Here is a 13,946-nt window from a genome sequence, read left to right on the forward strand (position 1 = left end):
TAAAAGAGAGTACTCTCAGTCATACAAGTGTAGAGTAGAAAGCAAATAAGAAAAAGTGTGTTGTACTGCCCCCTCTTTTAAAGGAAAAAAAATGCTCCTGGTGTGCTTCAGTTTGGCAGTTTTGTAACGTAGATCTATCTAGGATGTTTGGTTTTGTTTATTTCTTCTCAGGAGTGTTTTAGGGGAAAGCTGCCCTCGCTGGGAGGTGGCTGCCAGTGCTTTGTTTCTTGTTTGCATTATGGCACTTGCTTTCCCTTCGCCCCAGCTTGCGTTGCAGGATGAATTCCTGAGGCTGGGCTGCTCTGAGAGCCCTGGGCTGGGAAGCCTCCTTGTCAGTATCCCTTCTGGAAGCAGTGTCTTAGGGCAGTGCCCTAGAAGGGTTGGGTCTGGGAGTTCATTAATTGCACTTTAGTGTGAAAACCAGTTCAGCTGTAAGTTCATGCCTTTACAGTTTCTACTTAATATAGGACAAGGTCTTTGAGGGGTGGGGTCTCTCCACAAGGAGGCGTGTGGTGAAGACATGGGGTGGTGGGAATAAGTTGCACTGGGAGAGATTTCATCTTCACATAAGAAATAAATTTTTTTATAGTAAGAACAGCCATTCATTGGTACCACCTGCCCAGGGGATGTGGTAGAGTCCCCATTACTGGAGGCTTTCAAGATGGTATTGGACAGGGTGCTAGATAATCTCATCTATGCTCTTTCCCATGGAAGGTTGGACCAGGTGATCTTTCAAGGTCCCTTCTAACCTGGGCAATTCTGTGATTCTATGGGCCTGAAAACACAGCTTATTGCAAGGAAATGTTTTTATGAAATGTAAAAAATGCTGCCTGGCAACTTAGTGTGAAGCTCTCCCTTATGAGTGTGTGACTTTTCAGTCTCTTTTCTGATGATAGATTTAGTAAGAGGTGCAGCTAAATGCAGGAATACTAGGTACTGAAATACTAAAATCTATTATGCTTCCCCTCTGATTTTGTTATATACAGAGTTAGTGTTCCCATTCTGTCTTCTTCTCTTCCTTACCCCTTTTGTGCTTTACAGACTGCATTGATAGAAAATGCAGTAATACTCTATGTAAAAGATGACTTGGTTTTTGTGATCTGCTATATAGGGGGAGGTTCTTGTAATCTTCATAGCTTTGCTTTTGTTGTGCTCCTGATAACGTTTGTGGGGTGTTTTTTTTTTTTTGGACCATAGGAAAGATACAGATTAGACTGACAGTTTTTTCTGAATGAAGACATATTGGTTCAATGTTTACTTAATGATACCATAAAAACAAACAAGGAATTTCAGTCAAGGTCTGCTTCAATTTGATGTTCAGACATAGTGGCATAACTTGCATAGCCTAAAATTAATTTGTGTATCATGGCTTCAGACTAAACCATTTACAGATCATGTGCAACTCTGAAGTATCCAGAGTGACATGCATGATGAAAAGGAGGTTGAACTGGGCAGAACAACATAAAATGTTATTCCTTATTTAAATCTGCATGTCAAAAAGACTTATTCTGTAACATAAACTAAGATCTCTTCTAGCTAATCAGGATTCAGAAATGTCAGTTGGGGGAATTAATTTTTCACTAATTAATGGTCAGTGATGGTTGCCCTGCAGGTAATAAATGGCTTGTGTGTTTCTGTTTCTTACTAATCTGTTGTAAAATTCTACAAGAAGCTTTTAAATCTACAACAACTAGAGTAAGTTAGTGAGGTCTTGACTGTGGATACTTCATTCGTATCATTTTTTGTCTTTTGCTTGTAGTAGCATTTTAGTTTTGGAGACAGATATTAAAATCGACTCCTTTTGTTTGTAGCTGAAGAAGCATCTTTCCATCAATGTTGATGTATCCCAGGCATTTAAATGTTTCTGTCTGTGGTTAACTCTTGTTTTCCAAGGTACTGTGCAGAAAATAATCACTTGCAGTTACTAAGGTTGTTAAATATCACATGATGTTGTTATTCGGGCAGAAGGCAGTAATAGGGAGACAAACATTATTAGGGCTGATGATGATGGGCAGAAGCTTCATTGCTTCAGTCACTCAAAACTTGTCTGGAAAAAGTGTTAAGTGCATACACCTGTGGTAAGAACTCAGCCATAAGTAAGAGTACCCTCTGGAGAAGCAAATTCTGGTAATTGCCAGTGATACTGATTGCTGTCCTACCTTTCTCACTGCAAGCGTTGGATTCCACATACCTGACAAGGGCTTGCTCTACAGGTACTGGGGAACTGTATTTTTCTTTGAGCTTGTGTGCATTTAAACTTGATTATGTTAAACTCTTCTCACTACAAAATGAAATTTTCCTTGATTGAAGGCTACTGAATCTGAACCCAGAGCCCTGATTTCCACTGATGGTACTTTTGTGAAATTAAGAAGGCACGTAAAGCACAGCTGAAAATAAAGCCCTCAAGTTTGTATATGGTATTTGAATTACTAATATACTAGAAAGCACTTCTATTTATAGGGCTTTGAATGTATGAAGCTACTTGAAAAAAGGAGTCAGTTATATTACACCACTAGATGTCCATCTACTGTTAGATTGAAGCTAGAAGTTTTTTCCATGGTTAAAAGAACAGAAATTGAACAAATACATTTTTAGTTTGGCTCTGGTTTGGTTACGAGTGTGTCTGGAGTTGCTTTGGTTAATTTTGGTTTTGAAGCCTTGTTGATTCAGTCACAGGAATCTAGATTTGGTTTTTGCAGTCAAACATCCAGTATCCAGACTGGCCAGAAGTTTTGGGTCCCCCTGCACCCCCACTCCCCTCCTATAGAGAAATAGCAGTATGAAATACAAAATCATGTTGCTGTAATTCTGTTGATAATACTTTTTTTTAAAAATAGCACTGTTTCAGCAGAGATTACTGCAGTCTGCCAAAATTTTGTAAATTAGTTTCCTGCAAAAATTACTGTGATTCTCTAAAAGTAAAGACTTCCTCTTTATGCAGTTAAAACACTGTCTCTCAACTTTATAGGCTGTAATTTGTGGCATCTGTTTGGAAGAAAATGGTCACTGTGATAAGGACTATGATCCTAACTGTGGAAAGAGGGAAGTGAGAAATGTATGTTGATAGCAAGAATATTCTTCACCTTTGTAGTTAATAAGCACGCTTCTTTTGGGAATTGCATCTGCAAGTTCTTTCTTCTGACTGTTGACTGGGAAAAGAAGCTTAATAATGAAGTAAAACTTAATGTGACATAAATTTGAGTGGAAGGCATCAATGACACTGAACTGTTGTGTTAACTAAGAGACCTCCACATGCTATTTATATGTATAAATTAATAAACATGCATCAGTCTGATGTAATCTTGTATAAAAGGTAAGAAGAATTTCTGCACTGAGTTATGGCAGGGTGGCATTACCCAATTTACTCAAAGTATTCATAGGTCGATTCTCTGGTGGCTCCTTGAATTTAGCTATTAGAGAATTGTAGAAAATGTTAAATCCTGAAACTATTGCAGTCCTCCCTCCTCTACTTAGATTTCGGAGATAAATGCTGTGGTTTTAGGAGGAATCTACAAAACTTGGGTTTGGTTTGTATGAAATTTGGTAACATTTTAAGAAGAAATTGACCAAGCAGAACCAGAACCTCTTTGTTTAAAATATTATGGATTGCAGTAGGGAGAAGAATACAGGTGTTCAAGTCTCAAACTCGTGTGCTCTGTTGTATTAAGACTTCATGAGGGTGTTGAATTCAGGTGAAATTTTGAGTATGTTGAATGACTTTGCCAGGGACAAGATTTCTCTTTTTAGGGACTGGTAGGAGAGGATGATCTGTGTTTTATAATGATACTAGCTGGAATCATTAGTACAAAAATAAATTGTTAAATGCTATTTTCTCTCAAGTGTGACATGACAGGTGTGCTAACAATAGAGTCAGTATAATATAAAGGAGAAATGTAATTCTGATGTTGTCTTTCACTTATTTATGTTGACATGGGACCTGAAGGGTTACTCTGTTGTGCACCAAAAGGCATCTAGCATGCTGGTCAGTATGGTCTTTGCACTTAGTTCAATTTCTTGCCATGAGCTATCTCGTCTGGCTTTTCTTCTCTTATCACACTGTCTACTTTTCAATGCTAATATTCTCCATTCAGTAAATGAATTGCAATAAATATGTATGTACAACTGTGTCTTATTAAAAGCTAGGTTGTCACTTAATAGCAACTCTCTTCTTTCTGTGTGCTGCATTATACACCCAGGAGGTGTTCCGGAGCAAACTAACATCTGAGCACTGATAGTTTCTTGCTATTAACGTCCCATGTTAGTCCTCAAAATTGCCAAAAGTAATCAAAGCAATGAGCACAGCCATAATTAATTTTCTCAATTTCAAGAACAGAAAGGTTCTAAAATAGATGCTCAAATGCATCTCTCATCTGTTGAAAAACATTTCTGTAAAGAAAACAGTTTTCTTTACAGGATAGCAAATTTTTACCAGAAGGATGTGCTAAAGGGTGTATGTTAGCTGATTTTTTTTTTTTCTTTTCAAAGAAAAAAAAAAAATCAATAATTCAGACTATGCATTGAGGGGCAAGGGGGCTTTTTTTAAGGTGCTATTTATTTTCTCATTTCCGATGAAGGGTTTTTGATTAGAATGAATAATGTTATTTGCAGGAGACTTAAATTTAATCAAGCAAGTCCTTTACTGAAACAGCTTGTTATACTGTAAGATTTGTATTCCCAAGGAATTATAAATTTAAAGCTTTATACACATTCATCGTTGTGATCTGCTAGCAGCCAAGCTTGCACTCTTCCACCCCCACAGCAGGACAGGGCTGGGGGAGAAACAGAGAAAACAGGAAGAACAGGAGAAAACTTAATGGGTCAAAATAAAGACAAGGAAATCATTCACCAGTTACTGTTGTTGGCAAAACAGACTCCACTTGTGGAATTTAAATTAATTTATTGCCCATTAACATAAACATTTAATGACTGATTGGGGCATTGGAAAACATTTGAACACTTTGGGAAAACACTTTTCTTCCCCCGCCTTTTCCAGGCTAACTTCACTCCAGGCACCTTTTCTACCCCCTTGTTATTGACGCAGGTTACACTTAGTACATTCAGTGATGCAATGAGTGATGCAGGAGTTAGGGGTCAGTATGTAGCATTTTTGCTTTACTGCTCCTTTTTTTCTCTTTTCTTTTGCTGCTCCCTTGTCCTTACTTGTTTCCAGAGTTCTGGTGTAGGTACTCCACGAGCTGTAGTCCCTTCAGGGGTGTACCTGCTCCAGCATGGGCTGCCATTCCTTTGGGGTTGTACCTGCTCCAACATGCAGTGCCTCCTACTCTGACCTTATTGCTGCTTTGGTACCCTCCACCAGTCCTTTCAGTCTCAGCTTTTTCTGCCCTTTCTTAAATCTGTTTTCATAGAGGTGTGACAAACTTTGGCTCAGCTTTGGCTTGCAGTGGGTCTGTTGCCAAGCCAGCTGTGTCTGACACAGGGCAGCCTCATACCTCTTCTCACAGAGGCCACACCTGCAGCCCCACCACTGCTACCAAAACCTTGTTCTTTATACACAGTACACTCATAAAGGGATTAGCTTGAAGGCAAGTAAGAGATTATTACAAATGAGGATATTTTTATGTTTTTCCCCTCACATTTGTTAGTGGGCAACTCAGTAAAGCTAAGGCAGTCAGTTGGACTTGATTAGTTGCTATTTGATTTTACACATGTAAGGCATGACTGAAGATGAGATACCTGTTGGGGGATAACAAGGCTCATAAAGAGGTTACATGGACTTCATGTTAGCGTACTGGGGTTACCGTGCGCTATTTGCAGTGACTGTACCATGAAGTGAAGGTTGTGGGTTAAGCTAAATCCAGAGCTGCAGAAGGAAGCATTCCCTGCTGCCTAAGCTGTTGATTCTGAATTCCACAAGGAGGACCATTGTTGAAGACCCAGCTGCAACAAGTTGGTGATCAAGGGGATATAAGGTAGAACCACTGATACCTCCTGTGCTTTGTCCCTTGTGTATGGGTGGTATGTTCCTCTGGCTACTGGTCCTGGGAAGGTTTGGATATGAGAGTGTTGACTTCTGCTGTTGGAAGGATGTTCATGTAAGAATGTGTTTTTACAAGCAAAGCTATGGTGTGAACTTGGTGAGTATCTGCTGCACTGTGCCAAATACCATGTAAATACTTTCAGCCTGCAATACTAAATAGTGTGAGATCAGTGAGATGGACGAACTACTTTGTGCATACTGTCTTCGGGAGTGTAATGTGCTTGGGGCAACTGCTGATGGGGTTTACACTTGAACCTTCCCAAACAGTAATTTTGTTTGCATATCTTATTCTTAATTGAGAGTGTTTCCTTCAGATGCATGATTGGTATCTCTTGACTGTCCTTTTTTTTTTTTTTTTTTTGTCCCCTTCCTCTGAAGCTTATATCTTACATTACATGTTAGGTTCGTCTGAATTGAACTCACTTTCAATTCCAAGCCATTTGGAGAAGCTTGGCAGAGGTGGTCTGAAGGCTGAAAGAGCTGGGAGGCTGAAAGAGGTTTAAAGGCTGAAAGAGCTGGGACTCTTTAGCCTGGAGAAGAGAAGGTTGAGGGGGGACCTGATTAATGTTTACAAGTACCTAAAGGGTGGGTTTAAGGAGGACGGAGCCAGGCTCTTTTCAATGGTTCCCAGCGACAGGACAAGGGGCAATGGGCACAAGCTAGAACATAGGAAGTTCCGTTCAAATACACGGAAAAACTTCTTTACAGTGAGGGTGACAGAGCACTGGAACAGGCTGCCCAGGGAGGTTGTGGAGTCCCCTTCTCTGGAGATTTTCAAGACCCGCCTGGATGCAGCCCTGAGGGATGTGCTTTAGGCAATCCTGCTCTAGCAGGGGAGTTGGACTAGATGATCTCTAGAGGTCCCTTCCAACTCTGAAGATTCCGTGATTCCGTGGTCTTTCCTGTAGAGTATGACACCAAGATGTCATGTTATCTAGGTAGGAGTTCAGGGTGTAGAATGATGTACTATAATGTCTGGAGTAGATGATTATTTTTTTTTTAGTGCCTGGTTTCTGTAAACTCTGTGGCCCAAATAAATTCTATCAAACATCCATTTCTGAACTGTATCTATACATGTAGAAACATGAGTGTGGGCAAGGTAAGTATAAATGACTGTTTCAGAGAGACTTGCAGTAGAATCTGGGCAGGTGTAATTCATTGGTCTGTTTTATATGTATCCATTTGCAAGACTGGTATCATATCGCTTTAGGAAGAGACCAATCTGACGTTGCACTCAAGCTTTCATCACTCTCTGTGATTTGATAACGTTTGATGCTTCTAATACATTGCAAATATATCAAAATGATTACATTTCAACTTTCATTTAAGCATGGAAATGCCCAACAACGTGGAAAGTTTGAAGAAAATTCACAACATTGGATTTAATTAAAAAAGTCAGCTCAGTGGACTATGGGGAGACTGATTTTCTTGAGAAATCCTTAGGATCACAGTAATGTTCTCTGTGGATCCCAAGTAAGCTGGTTTGATGGAAGACTGGATAGTTTATCCTCCTGCTGATACTGATGATAAAGTTGATCCATAAACTTTGCCTTGTAAATTTCCTGATTCTTTTGCTTAATATGCTTACTTTAATTAAGAAACAAATTTTTGCTTTAATTAAAAGGATGCTTTTTCAATAAAGTAAATTCTTACAGGATTTCATCAAATATCCATACTCTTTATTTCTGTCTTTCAGGGCCAGCAAGACATTGGATGGTCGAAGATCTTTTTCCTTAATGAATGAACTTCATTACTGTACTAATGACATTGGACTTAATTTTGGAGATACCATTTTGGTGAAAATGTTTTCATGTCCCTATGCTATAAAATCTAGGTGCAAAGAACAAATGTATATAAGGGAGTGAGGAAAAACTGCTCGGAATACATGTGATGGGAGGATGCCTAGGAATTGCTCCAAGACTGTTCAAATCCATCTTGGTAATTGTCACTCTACTGAGAAAGTTTGTCCTCATGAATCGATGCAAAGAACTAATTTGATAGCATTTGGAGTAAATACCAAGCCTGCATCTTCAGCTTTCCGCCTATGCGTAAATACACTGGTGCTCAGTCAGCAAGTGACATGCTTTGTTTGAGTTTATGTTTTTGCAACACAGATGCATTATTGTAAGCAGGTAAGTAGAGAGGCAGCAGGCAGATATCACAACCTGTGCTGAAATAATGCCATTTCTATTGCATAGGAATGCAGCAGAAAAAATAATGACACAAGTCCTGGGGGCACAAATGTAATGGTAGACTTCATTCAGTTGCATATACTAAACTTTTTTACTTTGTTCTTGAAAATTTCACTAGGATTAAGTTGTTCATGTGTCTGAGTGTTTGTACAGCTGGAACAAAAGAAATTATATGTACACTACATTTGAATCCCTTAACCATAACTCTCCAGCTGTTAATAAAACAAGCATGCCAAAAAAACTGTGAGTTTCTCAAATGAGAAGCCAGCTATTATTTTTTCCTTCTGTAAGTAACCAGAATCTCCCTTTAGTCCTGTGGGACCATTGTGCAGTATTGAACTGTGTGCTAAAATAACACTGAGTAGAATCTAGTATGTAGTGGGTTTAATCATCCTTGTCATTACAGGATGTCTACTCTGACCTACTAAAATAAAATGGTGAGTACAATCTAAAGGAATTAAGGACAGAAAAACATTACCTGGAAATATCACTTCCCATCTGGCTATCATATCCTGTAACCTTTCTACCTGGTGGTGGCTTCGCATGTGACTGTCTCATTTTTATTGTGTTTTTACTTATGCATTCATTTTTTTAAACCTTAAAGCCAATAGGATATTCGTTTGGTTTTCAGTGAAATAATGCCTACCTCAAGACTTGAGTGAACAGAAGGATGATATGAAAAAGTTCCTCAGAACTAAGACAATTCCTGCACTTTTTTCTTTTAAGTACTGCAGGCAAGGAAGCCGGCAGCGAATGTGGTCTGGAAACCAGAACTGGGACCTCCGGCAGTGTTGGTAGATGAACATCTTTGCCTGTTTTCCTGCCTAGAAACAGACAAAGAAGCAGTTTAGAGCTGGAACTGGAGCAGTCTGGAAGTTATAACTGTTTAGGACAAAATCCCCACTGTACTTTGCAGGAAATTGTCTTTCTGCTGTGTTTTACAAGTGACTTGTGCAAGTGCCTTTTTAAAGTGGGCTCTACTATTAGAGCTTAACTTCAGGCTCTCTACAATGATCTCTTTTAACCTGATTTCTAAGAGGAATTCTTGTGTTCTGAATGATGATAAACTTGTCAGATCCTTGGTTTAGCAAAAATTTTTCAAATTATTTTTCCCCCTCCCTGGAAGTCAGTATGAGAGATGTGCTGCTAGAAGAGTTCTTGTTCTTGTGCCATTTGGTAAAAAATTGTGTTCTTTAACAGGCATAATCTCTTTGCTTTTCAGAAGCAATAAATAAAATGCTATGATGGGGCTGTACTTGATCCGTAGGGCTGGATGGCTTGCTTATCTTTTTATGAGAATTTTAGCATTGGGATAACTAGCCATAAAAGTATGAATGGCAACAGTTGATATGACCAAATGTCCTGCTAAATGCCTACTCAGTCATCTTTTTTCCCTACTAGACTGAACAGTAATTTTGCACTCAGAAGTCTTTCCATACCTTTCATTTAGCCTTTTTACCCTGTTCTGTGCTTGGATGAATCTGCTGAGTTATTGGTGGTCTCCGAAATCACTGTTACTTTACTCCACTGCGGACGTGAGGATTCTGTCACATGGGAGAACATGGGAGGGAAAAGAACAGGTCTTTTGAAAGGTCTGAGTTGTCCAGTCAAGTTCTCCTGTAATTAGAGGCAACTATGCAAACATTGCTGCTTCATTCTCTCTCATGTGACACCCTGTGGTAAACTTAGGCTCTTCAATAGATCAAAATCTTCAAATAATGTCACGATGGTAGAAGTAAAAAAACCAAACAAAACCAACAAACAAGCAACATCAATGTTTAGGTGAGAGTGATATGGGTTATGAAACATTAAAGGGAAATCAAGAAAGAAGTAAGGGTGTGCAGTTGTGAATGTTTTATTAATTTGATCTCATCTCATCTTTATGTACCAATCAGGTGGGAAGGATTCCAGTTTATATAAGAGCTCAGTAAACCCTCCATTCTAAGGAACATTGCAAAGGTCATTTTGCCAGATGTTCTAATTTCCTTTCTTTTGTATGAAAACTACTGATTGCCAGAGGAGGAAAATGTATTTCTGTAAAAGATGGGGATGTCTTTGAGGATTTTCTTTGTGTCCTTTCGTTGAAATCACTATTATTGCCACTAAATACCAAAAATTGCCACACCAAGGTTTGACTTCAGTAATTACCTATGTCAAAAGCCAAGAATTTAGAGATTATGCAGAATGTATAGCCTTAAATTTTAGAATACTTTTTTCACTATTAAAGCTGTAGAGGTTTTGCTTTTTACACTTCCTGTTTTGAAATACTCAGACTTTTTAATATCTGTAGTAGGACACAAAGTTAATCAAGTTTATTTAGCTCAATGTATGTTCTTCTAGGCAGTGCACATGCATTCGGATCAAGATCCTAAAGACAAGATGAAGATTTGATTCGATGGAGTGAAAATGTAACGATGCAGGGGTAGCATGGTAGCGTATAGGTAAGGGCAGTGGAGTTTTCACCATAAGGCTGAGTTTGATCCCTTCACAAATAATCTCACAAAAATTGTATTGGACTCAAAACCTAACCTCAACAACAACAAAGTAAGCCTTATTGTTTCCAACACCCTCCCTCCCGGCCTCTCCCTTAATGTTTCCAGCAATGTATGCAAAAAGAAACCAGGTTCTCAAGAGATCTGTTTAAAAACTTTGCTATTCATCCTAAGAAAATCGATTTTACAGTGGTTTTCTTTTGACCCAGAAAAAGATATTTTGCTTTGAGTTAATTAAGGAATGAAGACTGGTCTTGCATTTAATTACGAAAGGGTATACAGATGCAGTGATTTGTTAGACTGGAATGGGTTTAGTCCTACAGTTTCGATTGAACATTTTATTGAACATGTTCCTTTGTAAGAACATGTTAACTTTATTAATACAGACTATTAATTCATCTCCCGCTGTCTTCTGCAACGCAGATATAAAGCTCCCTGTAATGATATTCATGTGATGGCTTCAGTTCTCTGAAACTAAGAGACTCTTTTTTTTTTTTCTTACTGCTTGAAACAGGTAACCACCTAAGGCATCAGACTGTTGGTGTGGTAACTTGTCTGTGTTAGAAAGGGTGGGAATCAGTTTTTCCAGCAGCTAATGTTGCTTCTCTGGCCCTGCTCCTTAACTTCACTAAGTCCAGCTTAGTTTCTTATAATTTCATTCTCCCCATCCGTTCTTTCATGTTATTTAAAACTAGCATTCTTGACATGTGATGTAAGCCTGTGCGCAAGCAGATGTACGTGCCTTGTAACAGGCAGTATTTTGTAGTAGCTTTATTTGCGAGGATAAATGAGTTTGGTGTTATCAACTAATGGGATTAGATCATCTCATATCAATAAGAGCTACCCAGTTCTCTACATGTAGATATGTGTTCCCCAGTTTTGTTGCTGTTCTTTGATGACACGCATTAGCTGCTGGAACTACTGTGATGCCATGAGATGTCACTGCAGTGTTGAAAACTGAGCCAGCAATATTTGTAAGAAGTTAAAAAAGTCAGTTTTTAAATGTGATTTTATGAAGAATTTTCACCTTCCGTTGCTGATGTATCAAATACGATTTTCCTAGGGAGTGTGGATTTCTTATCTGTACAGGATTAAGGCATCACCTGTGTGCTGTCATCCCATGAATGTGCCACAGGACCATGGTGGTCCAGGAACTTTTTCAGGTATTCTGCAAACAGATATAGTTTGAATGATCCGTGGAGAAGAGCAGACATTCAGCAGTGTCAGTCCCATACACTGACCAGTGGGCCCCCTACCCCCCAGGTACAGGAGAGATTAACAAAGCATTACAGTATTTGATACCTGAAATCAGTTGTTCAATAAAAGGCACAATAAAATAGAAGATGTGCTGCAATGATAATTTAGCCTGCTGCAGCCAGTGATAGGTCTGACATGCCTTTGGAATGAAAAGGATAGCGGATTAGCCTTTATTTGTCTTTTAGGACAATGAGTGTAAATGGTGATGCATCAAGCTGATGAAACTGAACATCACCCTTTCAAGTGAGAAGTTTGCCTTATAGCCAACTTTACTTTTTTGGTATCTGGTGTCAGATTTATTTTAGAAAACTTCGGAGCTCGCTGTAGTGTTGTCAGTTCAAATCTGTACCAGTGCTTTTATTGTTTTGTAGGAAACCGGCACTTAGTGAATGGGTTATAGGTCTGCCTCTCCACCTCTGACAGACCAGTATCTTGTAATTTACAGGAAAAAAAGAACAACTCTTTCCATTTTCCTGTAATACATCCTTGTTTTTATTCATTCCATAAATAGGGTTTACAAAATGAGATGAAACTATAGTAGAAGCTATATCGCATGGAGTTTGGTAGGCGAGCTTAATGATGCAACTCTGACTAATGAACTGAGGCTCTTAGTGATATTTTAAAATTCATGTTAAGGTTGAACTATCTAAAACAAAGCAGTTATGGAAGACTGACAGGTGCTGTCTTCACATGTATTTGCACTATATGTGGTACATGTATGGGGGCAAAAGCTGCCCTCTAAGGGAGATGGAGAAGTTAGTAAATCACAAAATTTTTACTTTGCTTGCTCTGTTCGCATCTGTACTTACTGTCACGTAAACTGAGACAATTTCTATCCAACTTAAAATGTGCATGATTTCTCACTTCCAGACACTGTGTTGATGTGTTTTCATCCTGTCCATTGATTTAAAAAAAAAAAAAAAAAAGGCATTAAAAGATATATTCTGGGGTTAATGATTCTGATGCAGATCCTGAACAGTGTTGGGGAACTACAGTGTCCCTTAAGTCAAATATTAAACTTCATAGCAGAATCCTGAGCAGGTTCACCTCATTTGCTGTGACCTATTTCTCATTGCAAAAAAACTCTGCAGAAAGAGAGCACAAAAAATTGCTTAAGTGTACTTCCTTGAGTATATGTACTACAAGTGTTTGTGTGTCTACCTTGAAAACTGTTTTCATCTGAGATCTGCACAGTTTCATGAAAAAACACGATGGTGTCAATCAAGTATGAAAATACTGGACTTGCAGAAGTGCGCCTATGTGAATGTGCAGCAAGAAAGATGTTTCCATCAGATACAGTGTGTATTTGCTGTCATTTAGTCCTTTCTTGCCGCATTCTTAAGTTTTTCAAGTAGATTAGCTAGTTTTTTCATGACCAGTTCTCAGCATTATAACTTTAGTGGTAGCTTTGCCCATGGCATGTAAATTTCCAAATTTAAATTGACAGCAACGACAGCACTAGTTTTTGATGGATTGAGTATGTAGAGAAGAAAAGAAGAGTTATGAAAAAGGACAGCTTAAAATTTGTGGCCTGGAATCGATGTTGTGATAGCATTCTTTACTCAGTTAGGAAAATCTCTTTCAAGCAGTGAACACCATAGTTTGACTTACTGCTTTTTCTGGCTCATCACAGAAATTTCCTTCTTTTGCATCTCTGTAATCCAAAAGCAAAAAACTTTGTATCACTTGTCATCTCACAGAGGCTCTTATGCTTCTGCCAGCAAACTGGAATGAATGCATTTTCTAAAATTAAAACCACTACATCTCTAAAAAAACCAAACAGTGCAATTGCCCTGTTACTTGCTGTGCTGTAGTACACATTGTGTAGAGCTCCTTGTGATGGGAGCAGGCATAGATTCACCAGAACCATTAATTATGTGATCTCTGTTCTAGCATTAGCCTTGCTTACAGTGGTATTACTAGCTCGCCCACATTATTCATCCTGGTTTTTTACACCTTTTTCAGTTACTGTGTTCAAAAGGGATGGACTTTTTTACTAAATCTTTC

General features: G+C 38.6%; 1 long non-coding RNA gene across 1 annotated transcript; it reads left to right on the top strand.

The window, feature by feature from the left end:
- Positions 1-550: 550 nt before the first annotated feature.
- Positions 551-13,688, top strand: LOC141738950 (uncharacterized). The gene is made up of 3 exons (XR_012585541.1): positions 551-5,930; positions 7,695-8,130; positions 8,917-13,688. It is a non-coding gene; the product is annotated as an uncharacterized LOC141738950 (long non-coding RNA).
- The last annotated feature ends 258 nt before the right edge of the window (positions 13,689-13,946 follow it).

Source organism: Larus michahellis, chromosome 2 (assembly GCF_964199755.1).
Source record: "Larus michahellis chromosome 2, bLarMic1.1, whole genome shotgun sequence".
In the NCBI taxonomy this organism is placed as follows: Eukaryota; Metazoa; Chordata; class Aves; order Charadriiformes; family Laridae; genus Larus; species Larus michahellis.